Here is a 23285-nt window from a genome sequence, read left to right as displayed (position 1 = left end):
CAGCAGTGGCCACAGGACTGGAAAAGGTCAGTTTTCATTCCAATCCCAAAGAAAGGCAATGTCAAAGAATGCTCAAACTACTGCACAATTGCAGTCATCTCACACACTAGTAAAGTAATGCTCAAAATTCTCCAAGCCAGGCTTCAACAGTACACGAACCGTGAACTTTCAGATATTCAGGTTGGATTTAGAAAAGGCAGAGGAACCAGAGATCAAGTTGTCCACTGGATCATCAAAAAAGTAAGAGAGTTCAAGAAAGTTCAAGAAAGTTCAAAGTTCTGCTTTGTTGACTACGCCTAAATCTTTGACTGTGGATCACCACAAACTGTAGAAAATTCTGAAAGAGATGGGAATACCAGACCACCTGACTTGCCTCTTGAGAAATCTGTATGCAGGTCAAGAAGCAACCTGGACATGGAACAACAGACTGGTTCCAAATCTGGAAAGGAGTATGTCAAGGCTGTATATTGTCACCCTCTTATTTAACTTGTATCCCGAGTACATCATGAGAAATGCTGGACTGGATGAAGCACAAGCTGGAATCAAGATTTCTGGGAGAAATATCAATAACCTCAGATATGCAGATGACACTACCCTTATGGCACAAAGCGAAAAAGAACTAAAGAGCCTCTTGATGAAAGTGAAAGAGAAGAGTGACAAAGTTGGCTTAAAACTCAGCATTCAGAAAACTAAGATCATGGCATCTGGTCCCATCACTTCATGGCAAATAGATGCGGAAACAATAGAAACAGTGACAGACTTTATTTCTTTGGGTTCCAAAATCACTGCAGATGGTGACTGCAGCCATGAAATTAAAAGATACTTGCTCCTTGGAAGAAAAGCTATGGCCAACCTAGACAGCATATTAAAAAGCAGTGACATTACTTTGCCACAAAAGTCCGTCTATTCAAAGTTATGGTTTTTCCAGTAGTCATGTATGGATGTGAGAGTTGGACTATAAAGAAAGCTGAGCACTGGAAAATTGATGCTTTTGAATTGTGGTGTTGAAGAAGACTCTTGAGAGTCCCTTGGACTGCAAGGAGATCCAACCAGTCCATCCAAAGGGAAATCAGTCCCGAATATTCATTGGAAGGACTGATGCTGAAGCTGAAACTCCAATACTTTGGCCACTTGATGCAAAGAGTTGACTCATTTGAAAAGCCCCTGATGCTGGGAAAGTTTTAAGGCAGGAGGAGAAGCGGACGACAGAGGATGAGATGGTTGGATGGCATCACCAACTCGATGGACATGAGTTTGAATAAGCTTCAGGAGTTGGCGATGGACAGTTAAGCCTGGCACGTTGAAGTCCATGGGGCTGCAATGAGTCAGACACGACTGAGTGACTGAACTGAACTGAAAGGTCATCTTGACCAAGGTGAGTCTTGAAGTAAGAGTTAACAAAGAGAAATGGGAAAGAACCTTTCTGAAAGGCAGAACAGTCTGAGAAAGGCATGAAAGTGTGAAACCTTTTATGTGTGCACAATATTTCTAGAGCATAAAAAAGGGCAAGTACAATCCAGACAATAGAGGCAAGTATGGTTCATATCCTTGAGAGTTGTGCTAATCTTACAGAGGTTAGGGTGCTTAGAGTACATTGCATTCAGTCTGGAAGCCTGTGATGAGGACTGATTGCTCTGACAGCTGTATGGAGGGGATAATAAGAGTAGGACATCCAGGGATAATTGCAATGATATAAGACGGACATGTAAAAGGACCTGAACAAGAGAAGCAGTGTTAGGAATGGGAAAGGAGAGTTTGATTTGAGAAATATTTTGGATGCTGTATTTATATGTGGGGGTTGAGCTTAAGTAATAAATGCTCTACTTCAGAAACAAAAAAGTGAATAAAACTGCTCTATCCTGCCCAATAATATTGTCGTCCTCAGGTTCAGTGTCTAGTATGGAAAAATTAAGATATATCTACAGACACTATAATGTGAAGTAGGAGATGCTAAATGTTGAAAGAGAGGCACAGTTACCTAGCTATAGGCATCAGAAGAAAGAGACAAAAGTTCCTCCTGGGTGATTGAAGGAAGACTTCATGGAAGAAGTGGCATTAAGATAGGCTTTGAAAATGGATAAGATTTTGTCACAAGTTGATAAGAGGAAAGGGCATTTCTAGTTGAAGGAGCATCCTGAGCAGTGACTTGGGTGGGAGAGGATCTAGGCTAAGAACACAGGCTCTGGAGTCACACAGGCTTGGGCTCAAACTTCAGTTCTGTCACATTTTAATCCAATAATTAAGAGCAATCTACTTTGCTTCTTTGAGCCTCTGCTCCTTGTTTGTAAAATAGTTTATTTCTTTACCTTCCGGAGTTGTGAGATTTAATGAGATAACATATTTAGCTGGACTCAATACAAGTGATCAATACAGTTAGCTGTTATCCTATTAGTAAGACAAAGTAACAGGGAGTGAGACTTGAGGTAGGATTTGCCATGTAAGGGAAATGCATATGGTGCAGAACAAAATGGAGAGAATGAAGGTAGGGCGGAGAGTCTGGGAGGGATTGTGGAAGGTCTTGAGTGATAGATTTAGGGCATTTGAACTTTTCTGAGATGGCAATGCTTTTGTTGTTGCTCAGTCTCTAAGTTGTGTCCGATTCTTTTCAACCCCATGGATTGTAGCACAACAGACTTCTCTGTCCTTCACTGTCTCCCAGAGTTTGCTCAGATTCATGTCCATTGAGTGGGTGATGCTATCTAACCATCTCATCCTCTGGGCCCCCCTCTCCTTTTGCCTTCAATCCTTCCCAGAATTAGAATCTTTTCAAATGTGTTTGCTCTTCACATCACAAGGCCAGAGTACTAGAGTATCAGCATCAGTCCTTCCAATGAATATTCAGGAATGATTTCCTTTAGGATTGACTGGTTTGATCTCCTTGCAGTCCAGGGGACTCTCAAGAGTCTTCTCCAACACCACAGTTCTGGATTTAGGCAATAGGGGGCCACAGAAAATGTATGAATAGGGTGAGGAGTTGAGCTGTGTTAACTAAGATTAACCAGTAGCTATACTGAAGATGGTTTGGAGAAACAAGAAACTGAAAGCATGAAGATTGTTTATGAAGTGATTACAAGAGTTCAAAAGAGAGGTAATGAAAGCCTGAATTTGTATAGTGTTAGTAAGAATGAATAAATGATCTTGAACATGAGAGAAGTTGCTAAGGGGAAATCAGGAGAACTCTCAAAGCTACGCAAGTTTCCAATTGTCGTTCCTGAAATGAACACCCATAAATATTAATATAATAACAAACACTAAGAAGATGCTGATGCTGAAGCTCCAATACTTTGGCCACCTGATGCAAAGAGCCAACTCATTGGAAGAGACCCTGATCCTGGGAAAGACTGAAGGTGAAAGGAGAAGGGGTGGCAGAGGATGAGATGGTTAGATAGCATCACCAACACAATGGACTTTTTGAGCAAACTCCAGGAGATAGTGAAGGACCGCTGCCTGGTGTGCTGCAGTCCATGGTGTCAAAAGAGTCAGACACAGCTTAACAACTGAACAACAACAACAAATTAAGACAGTAAAAGGAGAAGTAGGCCAGGAGTTATAGGAGTCAGAAAATAAAGCAAAATGGTGGCTTCAGTTCCGGAGATTGTATATGACCCCAATATCTACTCTATTCTCTGTTGTGCAGTTACAGACTTCATTTCCCATCCTACCTTGCAACTGGGTATTGCCATGTGATTAAGTTTTGACTGATAAGTTCTGAGCAGAGTGATGCGTATCTCTTCCAGATCATTCCCTTTAAAAATATGCTTGCCTTCCACTCTTTAGTCCCTGTTCCTGAATGTATAGAAACACAGTAACAAGGAGCCAGCTTCTGCTATGCAGGCGAGGGCACCAGGAAAACATTACGTTAAAACAACACGAGGCCCCACCAGAACTGCTTCTCTCCTCTCAGACCTCTACCAGCTCAGATTTGCACATAATTGAGAAATAAACCTTCCACATTGTTTAGACCACTGTTACAGTTTCTGTTAAAACAGCCGAGACCGTCCCCTAACTGTGGAGAGATGATGAGCTTGAGCTAGAGGAGAAGGTGGGTGGAGACGGTCAGAAGAGAGTTGAGACTGGGGCACGGTAGCCATAGCGATAGGGCTGGGGTGAATATTGATGTGGGAGTCCTGTGGATAATGTTCATAACTGAAGTCATCTAGGGAACAGGATTGCTAAGGGGGACATTGGAGAGAAAGAGAAGCGAGGACCACAGAAGGCTCGAAGAATACAACTACTGGGGTGGGGGAAGGGAGGAAAGGAACAGAGATTGAGACTGAAATGAGACAGACTTGGAATGGTGATGAGTTCAGACGGAAGAAGAGAAGGCAAAAGAGAATAATGGCAAGGCAATTGGGAGAAATTTTCTTTTTTTTTCTTTCCCATAGTAAGAGGGCTAACCATGTCAAATTCTGCAGAGAGGTCAAGGAGGGTAAGAGCTGAACACATTTGGAGAGGGAGGGATTAGAGTGTACTTAGAATAGGAAATGACCAAGAAAAAGTCAAATCATGTTCAAAATAATGTGTTTAAGAAGGCAGGGAATTTTATAATAAAATTTAAAGAGTTCAATGTAAAATTAATTTTTGATAAGTGTAAGGCAAATAATATATGTAGGAACTTCCCCCTCTGGGAAGTAGAACTTAATCCTCCCCACCTCTCAGTCTGGGCTGGATTTAGTGTCTGGTTTCCAAAGAATAGAATGCAGAAAGGGGGAAAAAAAATAGTAACTTTAGAATGGAGAAACTAGACAAATACCATCCTCCTTACCCAAGCGATCAAGGTCAGCGATGCTAGTGATAAGTCACACGGATATAATGTACCCCCTGTATGATGTGATGAGAAGGGCAATTCCACTCTGTGGTGGTCTTTCCCAAAACCCAGACCCCAACCAAAATGTGAGGAAAACATCAGAGCACCTCAAATTGAGAGACATTCTACAAAATACCTGACCAGTACCCTTCAAAACTGTCAAGGTCATGAAATACCATCACAGAACAGCAATGCAGGAGATGTGATGACTCAGTGCAATGTGGGATCCTGCTTAGAATCTGGGAACAGAAAAAAGAACATTAAAGAAAAAACTGGTGAAATCCTAATAAAGTCTGGAGTTTAATTAACAGTACTATACTGTGTTAATTTCTTTGTTTTGACAAATAGGTCACAGTTACATAAGATAGTAAAATATAGGGAAACTGAATGATATATAATACTCTCTTTACTTTGTAAATTCCTGTAAATCTAAAATTATTCCAATATAAAAAGCCTTTTTTTTTAAATTGGAAGGCAAGAGCAGAATTTGGGGATGGTTCTTGCAAGGCCTAGGCAAGTTTGAAATATAGAGCATCTGGTCCCCCACTGCCTTACCCTTACCCCTCCCTCCCCCCACTAAATTTTTTTTCCATTAGTCCATTATTAGAGTACAATGGAGTGTTCAATTTCACACTGTGTGTGGCATTCCATGCCAACTAGAATAGTTAATGCAACTTTACATTTATGACTCTGCTTGGGTGTGAATTATTGTGTTTATGAAAATCTCCATATTAATGTCTGATTGTAAATCATTCTGCTGACTCCCTTTATTAATAGCTCAATTCCCATGACTCGCTGCTGCAAGCCATTCAGATTACTGCAACCGTACAGGAAAGGGGCTGCTTCCCATTTGTTTACCATTTAATTCTAACCACCTTGGGCTCTGCTCTAAAGCCACCATCCTCTAAATTGCCCAAGCCAGATACTTTGACTGTGTTTCTTTGTTGGTGAGGAACTTCTCTGGGGAGTAGCATTTATGACTCTCTGTCCACACATTTCCTGCTTTGTAGAAATACCTGCAAGAAAGTGATTCTGGCATGAATTCTGGAGTTGGCTCAAGCCCTGACTCTGTCCCATACTGGCCGCATGATCTTGGTAAGTTATTTAGTCTCCCTCTGGGTTTCAATTTCTCCATCTAAAGTGAAAAGCACAACACATATTTTCTCAAGATAGTATGACAGTTAAACAAGATGGTGTTCGTACAGGTAGTATGGCTCCTGGCACATAGGAAACCCTCAATGGTCTTTTCGTGATGGTAATTTACTAACAATAATGATAACATTAATAGTGAATATAGATGAAAGAATTTTGGGCTGGGGTATGGTTTCAGTTTCTCTACAAATGAGAGTGCTGATCTTGGAAAAGTCACTTTCTATTTCTTAAGTATCTCTTCCAGGGCTAGTTTTCTATACCCTATGCAAAGACCAAGTAGTCACCCCTAAAATGTGTATCCATTTTTATTCCTTTCTCCATCCTCTCCAGCCCAGCCCCTTCTCCTTGGGACAGAGAGTGCCTTAACTGGAGCTTACAGAATATTCAGAAAGGGGCCAGCCTTGGCTTGGCTTTTTCATGCTTCCGCACATGACAGCTCGAATCAGACCCCCTGCCCCAGCCCCCTTACTGGCAGGAGGGGAAATATGAAATCTCAGCAGGCGAGGAGGTTTTCTATGCTTCTGTAAATCATTAAAGTGGCCAATATTTTCCTTTGCTGCACCTCTCTCACCTCACAATATTTTTTTTTTCCCTGCAGTGAAATCCATTCCCCCAGCCTGGAAATGTGGGCACTTTATAGAAAATCTTTAGCTTGTACCAGCACAAATGGATGGGTCTTATTTCCTGTCTGCAGTTCATGGTGTTGCAAAGGCATTGCCAAAAACTATTGACTGAGACATAAAAGCAAAAAACGGATGGACATGAATGTGGCCTCGTTCACATGTACATTTACAAACACACAGACACGAACATGATCGTGTCTACACTTACAGGAAGAGACTCCGCAAAGGGGCCTCCTAATTCATAGCTTTACTTCCCGCCCCCACCCGTGCCTAGTACCTGCCTTAGGATCTGGAGGAGAGGAAGAGAGGAGATTAGACCAGCGGATGGGATCTGAGGGATTGGGAAAGATCCCCAGTAGGCCTTCGTGATCTCTGTGTCGTGATGCTAGAAACAACACTCTTAAAGATCCATCCATGATGTCATTTGAAAAATAAAAAGACTTCCCTGGTGGTCTGGTGGTTAAGAATCTGCCTGCCAATGCACAGGACACAGGTTCGATTTCTGGTCCGGGAAGATCACATACGCCACAGGGCAACTAAGCCCATGCACCACAATGACTCAACACACACTCCCTAGAGCCCTTGCTCTGCAACAAGCAAGAGAAGCCACCGCAATGAGAAGCCCATGCACCGCAACTAAAGAGTAGCCCCCATTAACCATAACTAGAGAAAGCCTGCACACAGCAACGAAGGCCCAGCACGGCCAAAGGTAAATAAATAAATAAAATTTAAAAAACTAGAAATTTATATTCTGAATCTTTCCGGGCTACCATTTTTCTAATATGATACTTCCAAAGGCTATCTATTGTACTTTTCCTCATTTTACAGATGATGAAACTGAGCTTCAGAGGGATGAGGTGATTCATTCAGTATCACCCTGTCAGGAAGTGGGGCAGCTGAGACTTGAGCACAAGTGCTTGAATTCAATTCCAACGTGTTTTCTGTTCTAGCACATTCTATCCTAGCTCAGGATTCTGAAATAGAGAGGTAATCAACCTCAGGATCTTGGCTTCTTTCTGATCAGAAGGCTCCTAGTATTCGGGAGAAAAGGCAATGGGGTCTGAGAAGCAGAGGGGAGGAGTCACAGATACATCGGTGGGACACACATATTGTGCTTACGGTATATCTCCCTCTGCAGAGCCCAGGGAATCCTCGGGCGTGGGTGCCAGTACTGTGCAGTCTGCCGGTACGACTCCTGGGTACATGATGCGCGGCCCATTTCCTTAGCTTTGCAATGAGGGTGAAAAGCCTGGTTTCACAAATGTACCTGAGGACTGCTGAGGCATGTTCACGTTTGAGTAAAATACAGGTATTTTTTAGTGATTAGAATGCAGCCAAGGGCAGAAATTTCAAACACACCTGAAGTCTTTTTTTACTCATTAAATTTTCTTATTAAAGAATCATTGAGGTGCATGATTTCTATACATACTGGCTGTTCTACACTTACAAAGCTAACCAGCCTACTCAGGTACCTGGCTACCTGTGTTCACGTGATACGGTCGGGAACAGGCGGTAAATAAAAGATCTTACTGAAAACCGGGGGGAAAAAAGAGAGAAGCATTTAATTACTACATCCTTCCTTCCTTCCTTCCTTCCTTCTTTCTTCCTCCTTTCTTCCTTTCATCCATTTTTTCTTCCTCCCTTCCAACACCGCTTCCTTGCCTCTCTTTTCACTACTTGGTAGCTTCGACCCCAAGTAACCTGAATTAATTCATTCGAGGAGCCTGAATTGTCCAATTGTCCCTTGACCCTCAGCCACCTCCCCTTCTTCCAGAGCAAGTCCCACGGGTGACATCTTCCGTGGGACCATAGGCATCTGCTCGCTGTGCTTAGCCTGCTGTCCGGGAGGCCTTCTGCCCGAGTTCAGTGGGACCGACAATGGCTCCTGGCTTTGCTCGCACCAGAACTGTGACCTGTCCAGAAAAGGAGCTGTGAGCAGGGTGAGGAAGGCCCCTGGAGAGAGAGGCAGGGCTCAGAGTCAGCACTTTGAGGGGGTGACAAGATTCCCTTTGCGGAGAGGAAGGGGCAGCTCAGCCCCCAGCTCTCTGACACCCCTGATCCGGCCTGGATGCCACCTCGGCCCCCTGCCCTGCAGGGTATCCCTGGTTTAAATGATGCTGACACTCTCCTGAGGGCATCCCCACCCCAGGTCCCATTCTGCTCTCAGAACTTCTCCTGCCCCATCGCCTCCCCTTCCCTGGTCTGCATGGACTCTCCGGAGGTTAGGGGAGAGAGGCTGTTTTCTTTTTGTTCCTTCTTAGATGTTCTGTTTGTTGAGCGAATTGTTTTCTTCCTGGCTCCGAGCTGGCGGCTGACACGGGCTCACCCGCGCTAATTAGCTAAGCCAGCTGGTGCGTTGGGAAGGATTTTTTCTGGGCTCCTCTGTGTGTGTTGCTTTTTTTAAACATGATCAATACCCTCTCCGGCTGGGCTCCCTCACACACTCCCTATTGTTCTCCTGTTTGCATTGTACCGGAGTCCTGGTCAAGGACTCAGGGAGCCTCAGAAGACATGCTTTTCCCGAGACTGGCGTGCAGCCTTGAGCTGGGGAGATCGCTGGGCAGATGGGGCTCGACCTTCCCTGGCACCTGTGTCCGAGGCTTGGAGCCAGGTCAGTAGCAGGAGACAGTGCTCTGTGGGCCTGAGGGGACCCAGACAGTAGGGTAAAGATGAGAGACTGCTGTGTGCCTCCAAGGCAGATGCCTTTCCCTCTCTGGGCCTCTGCGTCTTTGTTTGTAAAAGGAGGGGTCAGTTGCTAGTTCTGGTGTGAGTACCCTAGCCCTCTGATCTGGTCTCAAAGGAGCATCCTGAGAGTCAGACTCTCTTAGCAGGAGGGGTACAGGAAAAATGCATTCACAAATAGGACGTCACCCGCTCTTGCTTTAGTACTGAAGATGGACAATGCACACCTTCCCCAAGTGGCACCCACAGAAGCCACACCCAGACAGGGTAGGTGTCCTGCCTGACACCTGACCACCTATAGGTGGTCCTGCCCTCCTTTCAGCCCACTGCGATCCATCTGCTTATTTCACACAAGAAAAACAAGAAGTTTCTCTGATGCCCTCTCTTCTCTCATTGGTACCCAACTATAGTCACTGGGGATGCCCCCAGGTGCAGATTGAGAAAATATCTTCAATGTATTTTTGTGTTTTTTATATACACACACACACACACACACATACACACATATAGGGGCACCAATATATATAGAATATATATATATATATGTGTGTGAGCTCAGTCACTTTAGTTGTGTCGAACTTTTTGCGACCCTATGGACTTTGGCCTGCCAGGCTTCTCTGTCCATGGGATTCTCCAGGCAAGAATACTGGAGTGAGTAGCCATTCCCTCCTCCAGGGGATCTTCCAAACCCAGGGATTAAACCCAGGTCTCCCATACTGCAGGCAGATTCTTTACTGCTAAGCCACCAGGGAAGCCCTTATAAACAGATGCTAGTTCAAATTTGGTTCCATTGACAGCTCATTCTAGGGTTTAGATTTTTATTGCTGCCTCCTTCAGATTAACAGCATCTTCTGAAAATCTCTGATGGACATGGTGCTATAGAGATTTTCTCTTTCCTGTCCAAGCAAATGGAAACTGTTTTCCTCTCAAAATGAAACTACTTTCTCAATAAAAATGAGATATTTAGTGATAGGAATAATATCTCATTTTTATTGAGAAAGTAGTGTGTGTCAGATACTGTGCTAAGCACATAGTGTAAGCTATTTTGTTCATTCACATGGTGTACTTAGATCATCCCCATTTTACAAAAGCTCAGAGAGGTTAAGGAACTTGTCCAAGGTCACACAGGTAGTCCGTGGGGGAATCCAGAAACAGGCTGACTCTGAGCCCGTTGACCTTTCTGACCTTGGAGCCCCTCGTCTCCTGGATCTGCTCCTGGACCCTCTGTTTCAACATCAAGAGCCTTGACTGCTAAGATAGTCATCACATCTGATGACAGCATGAAAGGCTGAAGAGGACACTGACCTCAATGCCAAGTCCAGGTTCCCAGCCCTGACTCTAGAGTCCAGTAGCAAAAAAAAAAAAAACCAACCACAATGAACTCTCCAAGCCTTTATATCCCTACTTCATGAAATTAGCATAAAGATTAAATAAGATGATGTTTATGGAAATGCTTTGGAAAATGTAAAGCACTCTAGGAATATTGAGCGTGGTCTTTTGTTCTGATGCTGTCTAAGACCAAGAACTGTGTTAACTCTGTGAATGGAAAAAGTCCCCCTGTCCTTAGTCCCCCCTGGGTGCATTTTCCCACCCTCAGGCCGGCTGCTATGGAGGTGTGAGCCTTAAGTCCTCCCTGGCCCTGGTCTCTGCAGTAATCTCCATTCCTTTACTCCTGAGGCTCCCTCTGGACCAGAGGAGGCTGGAATGGCTGAGTCAGCTGCATTCCCCCTGCCTCGTCTCAGGGCTCCCTTAAACCTGTTACTGAAATTGGCTCCGTGGTACGGCACGTTTGCTTGCCATCCAGCAAGTCCCCTGGGGTGGCCCCATTAATCACATTTGCTCTCTCTCCTCAGTCTGGCTGGCTCGGAGGACAGCAGGTAGGTGCATGGAGCCTCCGTGTGTCGGTGAGTGTGTGAGAGTGTGTCTGTCCCCTGGGAGCAGCCGGGGACTAATTTCTCCTGCAATAAAAGTGAGTTAGTTGCTGCCTTTCCATAACTGTAATCCATCCCACTTCTTCCAAGGAGGTGACGGGCCCCGGGGTGATGCATCTCCATGACGGGGAGAAATTGGCTATTTTTGTCCTCCTCTAACAGGAGCAAGCTCTTTGAGCTGTCTTGCAGCAGTCTGCCAGGCCCCTCTACTGTCGAGAACACCCTCTTCTAGTTCGTTCCGTGGTTCTGGGGCTCCCACACAGTCATCCCGGTGGGCTTTGGAGCCCAAGGGACACTCCGTTCTGCTCTGTGGGGAAGGCTGCCCTCTCTCAGAGGTGGGATACACCCGATCCTTTCAGATGCTCCCGCCCATCCAAGTTCCTCCTGGCAGAGAAGTTGAGAACAGCCCCACCCCCCAGTGGGTCTGGGGGCAGAGCCCACAGCAGCCCGCCACCAGAGTGACGTTTCTTTGAAGTCTTATGCTTTATCTCAGGAATTCATGTGAATTTTGCATTCCATGCCACAGTACATATCTGTTTGTTCTAATATAAAAATGTTTAACCCCGTATCTTCAAGCAAAACTGATGCCCTGGGAAGATACATTTGTTTATTCTGTGCCTTTATATCGCCTCGTTTGCCACCACATACCCCCAGGGGTACAAGCGCTCTAGTTAGAGCAGCATCTGCAGTCGTAACAACAACAAAAAGCATGTGTGTTCACAGCTTCCCCTCCTCTGTCTTCTTTAAAAGATGCTGTCTGTCTGCTAAGCTCTCTCATCTGAGGCGCTGGACACCAGGATACCAGGGAGAGGCAAAGAACTTGGGAAGCAGCAAAGGCTAAACTGATCCACAGTGTCTGGCTGATCTCAGTTGTTTGTTGAATGAATATTCTCCTTTCCTGCCTTAGCTCAACTTCACCATGGATGTGGACCATTCTTTAAAATTCTTCACTGAATTTGTTACAATACTGCCTCTGTTTTATGTTTTGGCTTTTTTGGCCATGAGGCACAAGGGATCTTAGATCCCTGAGCCGGAATCAAACCATACCCCCTGCGTTGGAAGGTGAGGTCTTAACCACTGGACCACCAGGGAAGTCCCAACATTACCATGGAGAATCCAATCCTCATCAGGCAGAGATAGTCTTTTTTCCCAGCACTGCTTCCCTGACTTGAGTGGGCCAGGAAGGTACCAGCACAGGCATCTTTGTTATTTACCTGCTTATTATTTGCACCTGTCTCAAAGAGTGACAAGTAGCTTCTTTGTAAGTTATGAAGTTCTGAGATGATAGGACCCTGAGAAGTACTGGAGGGGGGGTGGTGTGAGGAGAAAGGGGCAACACAGTTCTTTTTCCAATTTGAACTGTCTCCAGGGGAAGACCAGTTAAGAAGAAAACTAACATTAGAGTGGAGTAGATGAAAGAAGGGGCTTCCCAGGTGGGACTAGTGGTAAAGAACCCATCTGCCAGTACAAGAGACATAAGAGACTTGGGTTTGATTCCTAGGTCAGGAGGGTTCCCTTCATGGCAGCCCACTCTAGTAATTTTGCCTGGAGAATCCCATGAACAGAGGAGCCTGGTGGGCTACAGTCCATAGGGTCGCAAAGAGTCAGACGCAACTGAAGCGACTTAACACGCAGATGAAAGAAGAGAAGACTTGGAACGTTCGAAAACAGAAATGCAACTGCTTGATTTGGCCAAGAGGAAGACTTTTAGATGATCAAGGTGATTCCGCTTGGATTGGGCAAATAGGACCCGTCAGTCCCTGGAGGAAGTCCCCAGAGGCCAGGCTATTCTAGTTAGAACAAGGTAGAGGCAGGTCCTTCCTCAGAGGCAGGGGGCTGGACCAGGTGATGTGTTCCAGCCTCCCTGTAGCTCCTCTCTCCTTCTCTACCATCTTCTATGGTCCCCAGATGGTACATCTATAAGTGAGGTGAATCATGGCACCCACAGGGGCCACCTAATATAATATACGCAGTATTTCTTAGACAAGGAGAACATTCAGCTCTGTAATTTCAGTTGATACAACAAAGCCAAACCTTTATCACACTAGCGGACACAGAAGCCAAGCGGGAGAGAGCCGTAAACATCTCAGTGCCGCTCTGCAGACAGCCCCGTATGGAGACACATTTCAGTGGCAGGGGTGGGGAGGAAAGATGAAGCTTGCCAAGTCGCAGCGCACTGATTTGCAGGGAGCGTGGCGTGGATATTTCAAATCATTTCCTTTTCGTTAGTACCTAATCTCCCAGCTGTTCGCTGAGCATGGGCTCAAACGCTGCGAAGCAGTCGGCCTCAAATGTACAAGCCACAGGGCTCCTTTAAATTATGTTGTCTTGCTGCATTGGTGTGTCATGTCAACCCAAACTCCTGTACAGCTTCTGGGAGAAGGGAGTGTTGTCTGATGATGAATTTAAAGGAAAATGAGATTTTTTTTTTTTTAATCAAGGCCACTCAGCATTAAATATAGCTTTGGCTCTGGTCTTATTTGAGGATGCTGAAGTACTTGAGGGGAGCTATTTTGGAGCCACCGTCTCTAATTCCTCCTGCATTTCCAGGCTGTGGGGTCTCAAGTGATGCATATGAACATCAGGGGAATTGAACCAGTATCTGACATCAGAGGCCCAGATGGAACTTTGTTCTATTCGTATTAATTGAATGTTGTGCTATAAACGGGTCGATGCCTATTCACACGGATTAACTCATTCATCCCTGTGGAGCACAGGAATGCTCCATGGGACCCACTTTCGTCCAGTGGGGAAATTGAGGCTCAGACCTCAATTGGAAGCAACTCGCCCAAGGAACTCAGAGTAAAAAGTCATACAACCAGGGTTTGAACAGAGATGTCTAATGTCAGAACTTGGGCTCTTTCTACTCCACCACTCTGAAAGGAAGACTCATTCCACATTCATGTTATTCCCTTGACTGACTGACAAGTGCTCAGTCATGTCTGACCCTTTACATCTCCACGGACTGTAGCTTGCCAGGTTCCTTTGTCCATGGGATTTTTCCCAAGCAAGAGTATTGGAGTGGGTTGCCATTTCCTTCTCCAGGGGATCTTCCTGACCCAGGGTTCGAGTCTGAATCTCTTGCATCTGCTGCATTCCAAGTGGATTCTTTACCACTAGCGCCTTATACACTCAACAAATATGCATTGGGCATCTACCATGTGCTAGGCACTCGGGACACAGAGATGACTTTTGGACAAACCCCCTGCACTGAAAGCTTGTAGAAGGTAGTGAAACTCACTGTCTAGTCCTGAAATGTTTAATGTTTAGTCAAACAAACAGCTGGCCTGATTGCACACACTCCTGGGCAGTTGTTTCCAAGTCCTGCAGTTGTTACTGCTCTTGTTTTAGGAGTGGTTGACATCCTCTGGTACCCACACTCAAGAGGCAAGACTAACTCTTGGTCCAGACCTTGGGGAGGCTTCATCTTGGATTTACTAGGGCTGGAGTGAGGCCCAGATATTGTTTTGTTTTTTTTTTTTCACAAGTTCTGCAGGTGAAGCATCTGATTGCCATCCTGAGGATAACTGGAGCCCAATGATGGGAGGAAATACGTTCCTTTGACAATCTAAATGTGATTTTACTTTTCTGATTTTTATTCTTTCATGTGGGGCCCTCCTTAGTTTGGGGAAAACTAATGAAGAAGAGTTTTTGCTTTTCGTGTATGATTTCTCACATTAGTAAATTAAACAGACCCTCAGTCTTGGGCCAGACATTAGCTGGTTAACTTTGAAAGTTGGCCAGTGGCCGAGAGTTACTTGTCCAAAACCGGTGTCCTTGAACTGGCTTGATTTTCAACTGAGTTCCTCCCCTGTGCACACCTTTCTGAAGATACTGTCTGGAAGACCTCAGCGTTTGCCTCCCATCGCTTTTGAAACTCTCACTGGTGCTGACCCGCCCCCTACCTCCTCCGGCTGCCTGGTCCATTTAGCGGCGCAGAACCGGTGCTTTGGCTGACACCTGCTCGTCATCTACTGCCTCTTTCATCCCCATGCTTCACAGGCCCGCTCTCACCTGCTGAACACACTCCAGTGCCGGGACCTGTGCAAACTTGGGGCCGTGTGAGGCCCTTTTCACTTGGTCCTGCTTCCTTGAACACCAGGCTCAGCTTTGCTCATGGGAGGTCAGAAAACTTTCTAAGACTAGAATAACGATGACAAGGAAAGAAAAGAGAAAGAAAGGAAAGGAAAAGAAAGGAGGATCATGGTAAAAATCTATTTTCTCACCCCGTACACACATGTTTTGGTGATTAAAACTAAGATTTCACCCCAGCCTTTAGCATCCTTCTTCTCATCCCTCCTCCTCACCTTCTTCCTCTTCTCCCAGTCCTCCTCCTTTTCTTCTTTCCTATCATCTTGCTTTTTTAGATCTAATCTAATCCAAGACAGACAACTATCCAGAAAAAAAAAAAAAATAGAATCAGTTCATCTGAGACTAATTACACAGTCCAATCCTTCTATTTTGTGCACAACAAAAATGAAGCCCAGAAGAGGGGCGTCCCTTCCACAAAGGCACACAGCCTCCCAGTGCTGTTAGTATCTGAGTATCTGAGACACCTTTCTAAGGTGTAAAGGAGAAGGCCATGTATTCTTGTCAAGTCCCATCCTTCCTGAATACACAGCTCCAGATGGCCAGAGATGTCAACTCCCTTCTAGAATGTCCCTCATTCCAGGGCAACTTCTCTGGCAGAACCAAGAAGACCACACGTTTCACAGTGGGTCAGGCCTACAGCTCAGCCAGGCAACCAGCAGGGTGTCACTCAGCCTGAGAAGGGGTCATTGACATTCAGGAAATATGACAAGCCTCTGCTCCCTGTCCTCTGCATGCATCATGCAATGCATTATGTGACAGAAGTGCCCCTGACTGGAGACGGGAATCAAAGGCAGGGCCATCGCCACAGCTGCAGGTTAATAGTGGACGAATTACACACTTGGAAAACAGTCTTCCCCTTGATGCATTATCTGGACCATTTCAAAAGTCCTTTGTCTGGGATAAGCTGGCTGCGGGTGATGTTTGCAGGCTAGGGACTTGCAGAAAAGATGTATTTTCTGACAGGGAGAAGGTCACCCGGGCAAAGGCCATTATAACGTGCTGCGGTCAGGTCAGAATTTCCTGGATCCCGATCGATGTGGTCCCAGGGCATTACTCAAGCACTGGGATTAGAGCGCTGGCCAAGAAAATGCTCTTCAAATTGGTCGACAAGTCACATGTCATGGAAAGTCACTCTCTCACTTACCCTCAATCCCTCCGTGCTAAAGCTGGGGCCCTTGGGGTCAGCGAGACTTCAGGAGGTCAGATTAAGGAGCTCAGCGGACGTGGGGCCTGGGAGGAGTAGTTGGCCCCAGGAAGCTGAGCCCAGGCGGGTGGTGGGAGATGGGGTCTCAGCCCCAGTTTTGCCCTTAACTCACTGAAAAACCCTGAGTAGGTCACTTGGTGCTCCGAGTCTCAGTCTGCTGCTGTTTTTCAGTCGCTAAGTCATGTCCAGCTCTCTGTGACCTCATGAACTACAGCACACCAGGCTTCCCTGTCCTTCACTATCTCCCAGAGTTTGCTCAGATGCATGTCCATTGCATTGGTGATGCCATCTTACATTATGCCATCTCAATCTGACTACTTATCTATAAATTGGGACAAACAAAACTGACTCTGATATAGCTTCAGTATTTCACTTATTAGACACAATAGACATAGAAGCCTTGAAAACGTATGTGTGATTACCTTTCAGACACATTTCAGAAGCAAAATTTCTTCTTCAGCAAGCCTCTTAGATGTGTGTAGCTGGGAACAGATGAGTTGTAATCAGTCCTCGCAGCAACCTCACCAAATTTAATGTTAGTAAAGCCAATTCACACCCAGCACAGTACTCTGAGCCTTGCTTCCAGGCAGTCGTTCCCAGGACATCAGCCCAGTCTTGGGAAAGGGTCCATCTTGCCCATTCCATCTGCTTTGAGCTGAGTGTTCCAAATGCAAACCGACCCTAAAAGCCGGCCCTGATTTTAGGCAGTAGCAAAGTTGGGCTACTGTAAGGTTTCTTGGTTCCAAAATGCTGCCAACTTGTGCTTTTGTGGTTCACAATTAGACTCTTGATCATATGGATGCAATGAACTGCTTCTGCTCCAAAAGATTTGGAACGGACTGGCTCGTTTAACATTTTAAGAAACACACTTAGGCCTCAGAGAACGCTTTGTGCCATCCTGGGTTTTTATCCACAAGGATGTGGGGATGGTGGGGCACAAATCAGGATCCCATATCCCTACGTTGAACACATGGTACTCCTGCCCATAAAAGTGAGGCAGAGGGACTTCCCTGATGGTCCGTTGGTTAAGATTTCACCTGCCAATGCAGGGAATGCGGGTTCGATCCCTAGTCAAGGAGCTTAAGATCAAACATGCCTCATGGCCAAAACACCAAAACATAAAACAGGAGCAATACTTCAACAAATTCAATAAAGACTTTAAAAATGGTCCCCATCAAAAAAGTTCTTAAAAAAAAAGGCAAGGCAGATGTCACGATGTTCACAACACGGTCCCATGCCCTGCCTGCTCTGTCTTGGGCAGCCACCGCTTTGATTCAGATTCCAGTTCCCATCCAGCTTCTGTGATTCCGATCATTCATTGGGTGATGTGCCCTTTGTCCTTGATGGTCAGGTCTGGGCTCCCCAGCCTCAGACTCTCTGCTCTCTTTCACCATTTCTATCTCTGACTCATCCTACCAGCTCTGTCCTCCCAGTGCAGATCTGCTCGAGTAATGAGAGGGGTGCAGACTCTCCTTGCCCAGCAGAGAGCTGTTTACCCAGCATAAGTCATTTCTGCTGTTTAGTCTTCTGGGATGCTAAGCCCCTCAGACAGCAAATGAGCCCCTTGGGTTCTGGAAGTCATGGCACTATCATATTACAGAATGTTCTAGCAGGAAAAGCCTTTAGATCCCACCCCATTAGCACTAGAACTCTTCCTTCTGATGAATTACCCTGCAGAACCATGATACAGAAACTAGATTTTTTTTTTTTAAGAGGTTGAGAATTTTCTGGCAGAAACAGATTCCTGAGATCCACCCATTTTCCAGCAACCCCTGAGAGTCCTTAGAGACCTAGTGACTCCTCTGAGCCTAGTGTGAATGCCATTCTAGTCCCAACCTCTTTACTTCACAGGGAAGGAAGCGGAGGCACAGAGAGGTGAAGTAACTCTTGGATGAGTCACACAGCTGTAAGCAAGAGGACTGAGTTGAGTCCTGGAGCACTCACCTTCTAACTCAACACTCTGCCCCTATCCTTCATTATTACCTTTATCAATTTCATCTTCATTATTTTTATCAATCACAATGTCCCCCAGCCTTTAATAAACATTGTATGCAAGCCAGCTTCCTTTTGTGGCAGTGGGTAACTTCACACATTATCTGATGATCCCACCGTGGTGTCTCTTCCCATGATAGATAATATAATAGTCCAGGTTCAAAAACAGAAATGGATAGGGTTAGGAAGAGACCTGAATTGAGAAACAGGAATCTACTAGCTGCCCAGTTTTGCTACTTAATAACTCCATTCTCTCTTTGGGTCTCCCTTTCCTCATCTGTGAAGTGTGAGGAGCTACATCTACTTCAAAGATTTTTAAGCTTTTTATTTTATGTTGGCATATAACAGATCAACAGTGTTGTGATAGCTTCAGGTACACAGCAGAGTGACTCGTGCATGCTAAGTCACTTCAGTCACGTCCACGTCTTTGGGACCCTATGGGCACCTCTGTCCATGGGATCTCCAGGCAAGAATACTGGAGCAGGGTTGCCTTACCCTCCTACAGAGAATCTTCCTGACCCAGGGATCGAACCAGTGTCTCTTATGTCTCCTGCATTGGCAGGTGAGTTCTTTACCACTAGCACCACCTGGAAGCCTGAGTGACTCAGCCATTCATGTACATGTATCCATTCTCTCTCCAACTCCCCTGCCATCCAGGTTGCCATGTAACATTGAGCAGAGTTCCCTGTGCTATACAGTAGATCCTTGGTTATCTATTTTATTTTTGGCTGCACAGGCTCTTCGTTGCTGTGTGTGGGCTTTCACTAGTTGCAGTGAGCGGGGGCTACTCTCTAGTTGCAGTGCAAGGGCTTCTCATTGCAGTGGCTTCTCCTGTCGCAGAGCACGGGCTCCAGGGTGTGAGGGCATCAGTAGTTGCAGCTTGTGGGCTCTAGAATGTGCGCTCAGTAGTTGTGGCACAGGGGCTCAGCTGCCCCACAGCATGTGGAATCTTCCTGGATCAGGGATTGAACCCATGTCCCCTGCATTAACAGGGGGATTCCTAACCACAGGACTACCAGGGAAGTCCTGGTTATCCATTTTAAGTATAGCAGTATGTTCATGTTGATCACAAACTCCCTAACTATCCTTTCATCCCATCCTTCCCCTCTAGTAACTATAAGTTTGTTCTCTGTATACAGTGGAATATTACTCAGCCATGAAAAAGAGTGAAATAATGCCATTTGCAGCAACGTGGATGGACCTGGAGAGCATCATACCAAGTGAGATCAGTCAGACAGAGAGAGAAAAATATCATCTGATACTCCTTACATGAGGAATCTAAAAAGAAACCATACTAATGAACTTATTTGCAAAACAGAAACAGTAGATCCTCCTTGGTTATCACAGACTCAGAGATTAAAGATTTGTTTGGAGAATGTAGTGAGGAGGCATTCCTTAAAGTGATGGGCGCTGTGTCTCCACAGGTAGTGGGTGCTCCATTAAATGCCTTCGGTTCAGATCAGAGGCCCGCAGGGAAGCAGTTGCAGAAGCTTCTGCTTTGCCTGAGCGGAGCAGGCATTTCCATCGAAATAAATTGGCTCCTTTCCTCTGCATTCATGTTGTCTTCTTTGGCTGTTTCTGTGGACTTAACCGAGAAATAAATAAATAAACACGAGATGGGGTGAGAGGTTGGGGAAAGGATGTGGCAAAAGAAAAAGAAAGAAAGAGAGAGGGAGATTGATTTCTGGGCAGAATTTATACCTTTTTGGCTTTTTCAAAGGTAAATGAATAGATTGTTGTTGTTTTTCTGCCTGCCGCTGAGAGTGTATGTGCCTCTCTGTTATGTATAGACCCTTTTAAAGGCTTCTGGAAGCAATCCCTAACATTTTCTATAGGTGCAGACAGATAATTGAATGCTTTCAAAGACCACGGTGAGGCAGGGAAAGTTCAATTTTGCCGTGTGCTGGTGCCTGCATTGACTGAGCGTGCCTTGTGTGTGTTTTCCTGGGGAACTTGGATTTCCTTTTTGCTTTTCTGCCCACTACTGCCCCTTCACCTTTGTCCCCCACCCGCCTATCTCTGATGAAGCACTTAGACAGAGGACAAGAAACAATATATAATCACCCCAAAGTCACATCGAATAAACACAGCCAAAGCTCCCAGCCACTTCTCTGGCTGCCAATGAAAAGCGCTGCCTCTTCGCTCCAGGACCTGAAGGACGGGGGGAGCCTCTCTGCTCAGCTATTATTAGAGCCGTCGTGGCAGAAGCCCAGGCAGCTCTGGGCGATGGGGGGTTCTTGTTTTAATTTGTTGCCTGTGCAGGCAGAACAAAGTGACATGAGGAGAAAGGATGTGGGGAATTCCTCCTGCTGCTATTTCTCTCCATGACAGCCATTGGTGGACATGCGTGCACGCATGTGTGTGGGGGGTGGGGGGGAGGGTGTGTGTGTGTGTGTGTGTGTGTGATACGCCGGCGCTGAGGCCTGAGTGTGCCTGCTGAGCAGAACAAGAATATGCTGCACCCACTGGGGCAGGAAAAGGTCCCCGTTAGGGAATAAAGGGGAGATGCGTAGGGGCTTGGGGCTTTCCAGGTGGCCCTGGTGGTAAAGAACCCTCCTGTCATGCAAGAGACCTAAGAGACGCAGTTTCAATCCCTAGGTCCGGAAGATCCCCTGGAGGAGGGCATGGCGACCCACTCAAGTATTCTTGCCTAGAGAAACTCATGGGTGGAGGAGCCTGGCAGGCTGCAGTTCATGGGGTCACAAAGAGTCAGACACAAATGAGCGCCTAAGCACGCTTTCATGCATAGGGATTTGAGGTTAGGCAGTAAAGAAAGCCCACCCCCCAGATTCATGGCAAACTCTATGAACCCTGGCCATCAGTTTTTACAGAGGATGCCTAGTTTAGTTCTCACAGCTACACTTTCAAATATAGCCCTTCTCTCTTTACAGATAAACAGCAGCAGCAACAACAACGAACTGAGGTTCAGAGTTGTTGAGTAAATCACCAAAATTTAGTCCAGCTGACTCTCATTTCAGCACACTTTCTACTGTAGTGGTTCAGTCCCAAGTCGGGGGAGAGAAGAAAGAGACTTTCTTAGGGTTTCAGATCCAGGGACTGAGGAAGAATCAGCAAGGTCATTCCTTCTGGTAGAAGAGGGCAAGGCGGCAGACACAGTGCCCTTCCTGGAAGTTTAAGAAAAGGATGTTCCAAACATTCCCATGGCATCATTGTATGTCTCCAATACTAATCACCCCTTAGGGACTGTGTGCCAGGCCTTGGACCAAGAGCCCTGTATATTTTTTTTCCTTTGCTCATCCTGTAAATCAGAGAATATAACTCCACCTGCTCAAGGTCACCAACCAGGGAGGGACAAGGACAGGATTCTAACTCAGGTCCCTCCCTCCGTTAAGCTCAGTGGTTCTGTCCTCTCTAGGGGTTCGGGCAGAGAAGCACCCATTCTGAGTTCCAGGCACACACACATGTATCTTAGTTCCTGTCTGATCCAATGGGTACCCCTCCCAAATGGAACAAGGACAGTATTCGTCCCAAACTGCATTTACATCCTAAGCAGCCCATTAGAACGCTCTGTTAAAGCTCTTTCGCTGGCTTTGCTGTGGTCTGTCTCGTCTCCCCCGTTGGAAAGCAAACTCCTCCCAAACAAAACACCAGGGACAAGAAGTTTTAATTTGCATTTAACTCATGACCCAATCTAAGAGCTTTAGCAACCACATAGAGTGAACTCATCATGCCCTATACTCTGCAAGGACTCCATGTTGCTACAATCCTCATGGTAGACCCAGTAGGGATGGATTACTGCTCCCGCCATTTTGCAGATGGAGCCCTTGAGCTCAGCAATGTTAAGTAACTTACCTGAGGTCAAACGCACAGTAACTATTTGAGCCTTATTCTAAGGCAAAGCAGCATGCGCCGCTTCCTGTTTTCTGCTTTGTGGTGTGTGTGGTTTAAGTGCCTTTCCTTTTTCTTTTCACCCTGCCTCCCGCTGCTCCCCACCTCAACTCTGGGAGGCACTTGGTGCTACATTGTCATCCCACAGAGCCCTGGCCCTCACTGGCAGGATTTGTCCAATCTGCAAGGAGCCTCATCTATGCAAACTGTCTGGAGAGCTCTGAAGAAGACATCCCTTTGTCTGCTCCTTGTCAAAGGCAGTGGGAGCTTAGAGCTTGGGCTCTGGCACCAGAAGTTCTGTGTTGGAATCCCAGATTTACCACTTATGAGGATGTGACCTTGGGTAAGGTCATTAACTCTTCATGACTTGGTTTCCTTATCTGTAGAATGGGGCTAATAATAGTATGTGCTTCATATGGTTATTAAAATGAGCTATATATGCAAAATGCTTAGAACAGTGCCTGAAACCTAGCAAACATTATAAAAGTTAACTAATATGTCTTTTAATGTTGCTGTTTTCTATAGAATCATAGATTTTAGCTCTAGAAGGAAACTTACTTGTTTCCTTAACAAGGCACTTGTTAAGTTTTGTTATTTTCAATCAAAGTTGATCTGAGCTTTCTATAAACTAAGTCAAAATATCCTCAGTGGTTTTCTTCTTAGGACTCTAGCAGAAGATCTTGATAGTGAGGAGTGAACAAATGGCAATCTGAAATTCACCCATATGAACTACCTCTCATCTGCTTTGACACTTCACCTCTCCTCCCCGCACCACCCCCCTCCCAACCCCACATCACTCGTCTCTTCTCTCAAACTGACTCCTATGGTTTGGATGGTCAGCCTCCATGGATACCCAGTCACATTTGCATTCACAGGACATACACAGCTCAGTCTTCAGAGAACTGAGCTGAGATAAAGTAAGAGTTGCTCTAACCCTTTGCTCTTCTTGGAAA

Source organism: Muntiacus reevesi, chromosome 9, assembly GCF_963930625.1.
Source record: "Muntiacus reevesi chromosome 9, mMunRee1.1, whole genome shotgun sequence".
NCBI lineage: Eukaryota > Metazoa > Chordata > Mammalia > Artiodactyla > Cervidae > Muntiacus > Muntiacus reevesi.
This window is presented reverse-complemented; position numbering follows the sequence as displayed.